We start from the raw sequence: 7,311 nt of genomic DNA on the forward strand, positions 1-7,311 counted from the left end.
TGAACTGATCAAATCAGTTAAGAATGAAAACAAGCAGATAAACAAAAATAACTCAAGATATGTTTATGGAAGTTCGGAGACTTCAACTGCTCCTACGTCACCCCTTCTACCACCTCGGTTAGGATCCACTAGAAGAGTTTGATTAATTACAACAAGTGTAATAACCCACCCAGCTTAGGAATTACCCACTGCCTAACTGAACTCCTAGACTAGACTGAAGGCAGCACCTTCTAGTCAACACTTGTTTAACGTATGTGTGTCAAAGACTACATACACAAGTTTTTTGTCTTTGTTCAAGACTGTATTTGAGTGGTTGTGTGTGTGCATGTGAGAACTGATCACTGAAACTACCCGAAAAGGTTCTCACGCACTAACGAAAATATGCTTCTAATCTAAGCTGATAACATGATGAAGTGTTCCCTCTGGGCTGATTGCTTCTTGTAAGCCGACATGCAATATGCGTGCCCTTTTTGTGTATCTTCACATACTTGTTGTTTTTCTCGTTCTACTAATGATGGTCTTGAGCTTTATATAAATAGAGGAATTGAGACCGTACTCCAATACTCATCACATGTGATCGTTGCAGCTTGAATGCGTTCCTTGGTATATGTGTCTTGACTTTTCTGACGTGCCTTCAGGAATCTCTCGGCCCTAATCTTTTCTGCAATGTCCATTATTATACATTTAATCGTACAGATGCTTTTGTATCTTTGTGCGTAGCTGGAATCCACTTAGATAAGCAGTCTTGATCTACAACTGATTGATTTCTAACTTATGTTCCTAACTGGTCATCTGAATTGATCTTCAGTTGGGCTGGTGAAATCAGTTGACTCGTCAGTTGAACTGATCAGATGGGTTCTTTATCAGTTGAACTCTTCATCAGCTGGCCGGGCTTCTGAAGGTCTTCTGCTGGACCACCTATAAGCTGTACAATCAGTTGAACCGTTCATTAAGATATCGGTGGAGCTGATTCAGTTTGGTCGATCAGTTGATGTTTTCAGTTTGCATCTCGATAGCTTCAGTTTTGGCTCGTTTAACTGATCAGTTCGGAGCCTGATCAGTTCCAGCTTTCTGCGCACTTAGGTAAATTATTAGAAACAAAATAACAAGTTTTTTTAACATCAAAATCAAGATTGCGAATATGAAAAGTTCCAACACAACCGAAACTCAATCGAACCTTCAAAGAACTCGTCTTTGACAATCCGCATGAGGAACGATCGACAAACTCCAAAAATTAAAACTTTGATAATTTTGATTTTGATTACAAAGAAAAAGCCTTGAAAAAGTTGAGAGAAAACTCAAAACTCTATAAAATCAATGATAATCTGAATTGTGTTCCAAAGTTTGTCCAAAATAATGTTTACATACTCAAAAGATGACAAAATCTAGTTGTCAAAATAATTAGGACTCTAATCAAGGAAACAAGGATTTTCTCGCAGTTGGCTCGCGCTAGGACGGTAGGTTCTTACCGCTCGAGCGCCGTGGGTTCTGGACATTTGGCGCTCGGGCGGTAAGATTTGACCACTCGGGCGCGAGGTGTTTTTATAATACGGTTTTGTAAATTTATATTGATTATTTTGCATACATTTACTAAACTTCTTAATGAATAAGGACACGACCGCATTGCTCAGTTTCTCAACATATTTATTTCTTGAATTCTCTTCGATCGGAAGAGCAGAAACAGTCGCAACCAGAGCTTTTTTTGGTTGAGATGTAGATGACTCTTCTTCACATCGAATCCTAAGTTCGAAATTGCTTTTAGGTCAGCATACAAGTCATGCAACTCCAGTTTGCTTAAATCATTGGATTCTCTCTTCGCCACTTTCTTTAAATCCCACTCTCTGGGCAATGCTCTCATTACCTTCAAAACAATTTCTCGGTTATAGTATTCTTACCGAGAGATGTAAGTTCCATAATGATATTTCTAAACCATTATCAAACTCATTGATAGTTTCTCCAAACTTCATCTTGGCATTATAGAACTTCTGGATAGCCAAGGCCAGCATGTTATCTCTTGTCTGATCGTTACCCTCACAGAGTTGAGTCGGCTTCTCCCAGATCTCATATGATGTATGTTGGAAACTGAATTTTGGTTGTTTGACAAACTGAGCATCTAACTGATCTATAAGAATGATAGAAATTGATCTAAAATATGCAAACTATCGGTTGCCAGTAACTGAAGGATAATACACAGAGTCTCAAAGGCTATTGAATCAGCAACTGAATTGCGCAGGCTACTGACTGATCAGTTGGAACTGATCAGTTACTACAAACAGTTGTGAGATTATCAACTACAATCAATCATCTGATCCCTCAGCTGTACACGTCATCAGTTAAGGAATAAGACATTCAACCGACAAAAGCTGACTGCAACAAGTAGTGGGATAGCAGCGTTTCAGAAAAGCTATAGTGTACAAGTGTCAGAAGAATGTTGACGTGGCAAGCAACGGATAGAAAGGTTCAAATTGTATTAAATATTACCGTTGGAGGGAAGCATATAAATAGCAGAGAAGAGAACTGAAGAAGAACTCTTGAAACTTTTGAATCCTTGAACTCTGAACAACTATAGATTTAGTTACTCTGCTGAAATCCTTGCAAACATCAAAGCTCACGCATATTGTATACATTCATAGCTTTCAGGTTATACTTCGAGCTTTTAACAAAAACTGTAATACTCGATCTTGAAGAGATCAGTTGTGTTAGATTATTTCAGTTCTATTGAGTACTGTAAACAAGTTTGTAACTAAGAGTTTCAGTTTGGCTTTGTTAAGTCCAAAACTGAAGTGTGTTTGTACAACCGTTTGTATCGATCAAAGTATTTTATTGTATATCATATCCTTGCGATAAAAGGGGTGACGTAGGAGTGTTTGAAATCTCCGAACATCTATAAAATCTTGTGTCCTCGTATTTAAGTTTATATTCTATCTATCAGTCGGTTTGTTTCCGCACACTATTTGTTAACTGATTGATATTGACTTACAAGATTCCCGAGTATCAGTTTATCACTAAACTGACTCATCAGTCAAAAGATTTTGAAAATCGTAAGTGTTTATTCAACCCCCCCCCCCTCCCTTCTAAACACTTTTCCACCTTTTTAACCGATCCTATCAAGTGGTACCACAGCAGTTGAATCTTGTTTATGAATATTTCTATATACAAACTGATCAACATGTCTTTATTCGACAAATTTCTAATGTTCTCCAGAGAAAAATTTGATGATTGGAAAATCAAAATGCAGGCTCATCTAGCTGCATAAGACGATGACATGTGGTACATTATCACAGACGGAACCATGAAGATATTTCAGGCAAACACAGCTGTTGCCATAACTGATGGGGCACCACATCGTATTGAAAAACCCCGAGATGAATGGACAGCTGAAGACAAGAGAAAAACCAACTTGGACAACGTGGCTAAAGACATCTTATACAAAACGCTGGATAAAGTCCCTTTCAGCAAGATAAAAATGTGCAAAACTGCCAAGGAAATTTGGGAGAAGCTGATTCAGATCTGCGAAGGTGATAGGATCGTTTAATTGGTGAAAGAGTGTTTAGAAAGAGGGGTTGAATAAACACTCACGATTTTCACAAACTTTTTGAATGATGAGTCAGTTTAGTGAAAAACTGAAACTCGGAATCTTGTCAGTCGATATCGATCAGTTAACAATAAAGTTCGGAAATAAACTGACTGATAGATAGAATAAAAACTAAATAAGAACACTCGAGATTTTATGGATGTTCGGAGATTTCAATCACTCATACGTCACCCCTTCTATCACAAGGATAGGATATCCACTAAAAGATTTTGACCGATACAAACACTTGTACAAACCCACTTCAGTTTGGACTTAGCAATGTCAAAACTGAAACTCTTAGTTTACAATATGTTTCACAGTACTCAACTGGACTTAGTACAACTGATGTCTTTTAAGATCGAATTTACAAAAAGATAATTTGTGCTAGTGAGCTTGAAAAGTAGCCTAGAATGCTAAAAATATATCTGATAAGTATGAGCTTCTAATTCTTTTGCATATGAGTGAGAATTTTAGCAGAGTAACAGCAAGATTGATAGAATGGTGAAATTGTTAGGATATTTTTCAATTGCCCCTCTCTGCTATTTATAGATTTCTCTTCAACGGTAATAATCAATGTAATTTGAATCTTTATAGTCGTTGTTTGCCACGTCAATATCTTTCTGACATTCGTACACTGCAGTTTGCGGCGTTCCCAACTCTTTGTTGCAGTCTGCTTTGTACTGTTGTCGGTTGAATGTCCTTTTCGTTAACTGATGATGTGTACAGCTGAAGGATCAGCTGATAAGCAATAGCTGATAATCTCACAACTGAATGTAGCAACTGATCAGTTTCCAACTGATCAGTCAGTTGTCTGCGTAAGTTCAGTTCAGCTGGTTCAGTTGCCTTTATAAATCTGCGCATTAATCTTCAGTTATAAGCAATTGCCAGTTTGAGTATTTGTTCAGTTACTTTCAAACTTCTTGATCAGTTAGTCCAATTGATTTAAGCACTTGGTTTGTCAAATGACCGAAATTTAGTTTCCAACAATTTCCTCTTTTTTGGTGTTTGACAAAACTTGGAATATACGAACTGATCAACTGCAACTGAACAAAAAAAATCCGAACTCTTTGTAGATAAAATAGTTCTTCCAATGTACAGATTCGTACAAATAAATAAAATAATGAAATAATCTTCAAGAATAAAAAAAATCTGCCATAATATTCAACCTCTAACTCAAATCAGTTGATTTCTTCTGTTGATCTTCATGTTTTCCTTTTTCCTTTGTCTTCTTATTTTTGAGCTTTTTCTTCTCGTTTTTTCCACCTTTTTGTCAAACGCATCAACCTTTCTGGATAACATACGAACATCCGAGGCGATGTCTGACACAACATTCATCACAATATCTTGAAATAAATCTATCCTTTTAGTGACACACTTTTCCAGAAAATCAAAGCGTCTTCCGACTAAGGCTTGAGTTTGGAAGTGAGCTTCAGTCGACACTTTGTCCTTTTTGATTTCTTCCATCTGGAGAAATAGAGAAGTCACATTTTCTTGGATGTGTTGTAGTCTTCCCGTAGTGAACTCATTAGAAGAATTGAGCTTCGAAGTATGCGCAAGCTGGGTTGATTGGATGTTCAAAATGGCATTCATCATACTGACGAGATTGCTCTGAACAGATTGGATTTCATCGAACAAGGATTCAGTATCCATTGACATACCAAGATACATGGCTCCAGAGGTTTCTGGTATCTGCTCCCTTTCTTCTCGATGAAATATTATCAGATATCTGTCAATTGGTATCAGAGCGGGTTGTTCTTAAAAGAACATTGAAACTAATTTTGATGTTTGAAATTCGAAAATTTCAGATTTTTAAACATATATATGCAAAACTGAATTTTCGTGCAGCTTGCAGCGATCGTGGGAAAAATGACATATCTCTTTTCTCGAGTGTCCAAACGACAAACCGATTTTTGCGTTGCAAACTAGACTCGTAGAGGATTACAGAGGTATAAAATTTTTAGCCTAATTATGCCCTAGAAAAATCAGTTTATTCGTTGAAGGCAGAGCATATGTGCTGCGACAAGAAATGAGTCATGGAGAAAATTGGTTAATTATCCCTCTTCTTTTATAATTTTCAAATTTTCAAAAATATCGGGGGAGAACTCATTATAATTTTAATAGAGAGATTATTTTTAAACATTGAGGGGGATAAAATTTTGTGCTCAAAATATTTTGAAAATGTGACTTTGATTCACACAAAAAGGGGGAGAAATATGTTAGTTGAATCGATTGTTTATCCAAGTTTTGTGATCATAAAAATAAGGGAAGTTTGTTGGAACATTTCATATTTGCAATCTTGATTTTGATGTTAACAAAACTTGTTATTGTGTTTCTAACATATTTACTATAGTGTGAAGTTATTAAAACAAGAAGCAAGCTGAAACTGAATTTTGCACAAATTGAATTTCTGGCAACTTTTGATATTTTGATTATATCTCTCAACTGGATGATCCAAATGACAATCTGCCAGCTTACTTGTTCAGAAAATTCAATTTGGAACAAGTTTTATTTCACGTCAGTTGGGCAAAATCGGATGTTATCTAGGCCAAACTGATCATAACCAATCGCACGAAAACAACAATCAGTTGAGTTTGAGCAGCTACGGTATTTTGGTCATATCTCTCAACTCGGTTATCAAAATGAAACGATTCGGTATGCGTTTGAAAGATAAGACAACGATCTACAAATTATCTTCAGAAGTTAAAGTCTGAATCGAAGCTTATGATGCTGATAAATGACGATGAATCTACTGGTTCTGCACAAACTGAAATCAGCTAAGATGATTTCTGCACACTAGCTGAACTGAACTGAACTGAACTGAACCAGCTGCTGACCAACTAAAACTGAACCAGACCAGCTGAAACTGAAAATGAAACAGTTGAACTTAACCAGACCAACCGAACCAGCTGAACTGAACCGAACCAGCAGCTGACCAACAGAACTGAACTGAACCAGCTACTGACCAGTTGAACTGAACGACCAGTTTAGTTGACCAGAGTTGACCAGTCGAGAAAAAGTCCAGCAAGGCAAATTTGACCGTTGCAATCACAGAAACAATACAGAAACTTTCCAAACGGTTATATTCTTGTATCTAACGTATATATAATTGTTGGGGCTTATAAATACAACATCTTGAAGATCAAACAAGAGCTTTTGAAGAGGATTCAAAGCATGGGCAGTTAACATGAAGAAATCAGCTAGTTGAGTGCACAAGCCCTTGTGTGAGGATACATTTGAGATGTACACTGTAAAGGATACATTTCTCACACACAATCACTCACACATATACAAGAGAGTTGAACTTCAAATATTAGTTGAATGGGTCTTGCACAAAGACAATAAACTTGTGTATGTAGTCTTTGCATATGAGACATTAAACAATATGTTGATTGTGAGGTGCTGCCTACAATCTTGAGTGCTAGGAGTTCAGTTAAGCAGTAGCATAAGTCCTAGCCGAATGGGTTTGTACAAGTATAAATCAAAGTCTTCTAGTGAATCCTTCTCAAAGGGAAGAAGGGGTGACGTAGGAGCATTTGAAGTCTCCGAACATGCATAAACAAATTCTTTTCTATTTGTTTATTGCATTTACTTATCATTCCATTGTTTTAAGGATGCATTGTTGAAGCATTTTATGTGTTTTTCAAATACAAAATTATTGCATATCAAATGTTTGATCAAATGCTTCAACCAAATTATTTTTACTCATTCAACTTGCATATTTTTTAAATGTTTTACAA

The sequence above is a fragment of the Primulina tabacum genome, chromosome 4 (genome assembly GCF_025594145.1).
Source record: "Primulina tabacum isolate GXHZ01 chromosome 4, ASM2559414v2, whole genome shotgun sequence".
NCBI lineage: Eukaryota > Viridiplantae > Streptophyta > Magnoliopsida > Lamiales > Gesneriaceae > Primulina > Primulina tabacum.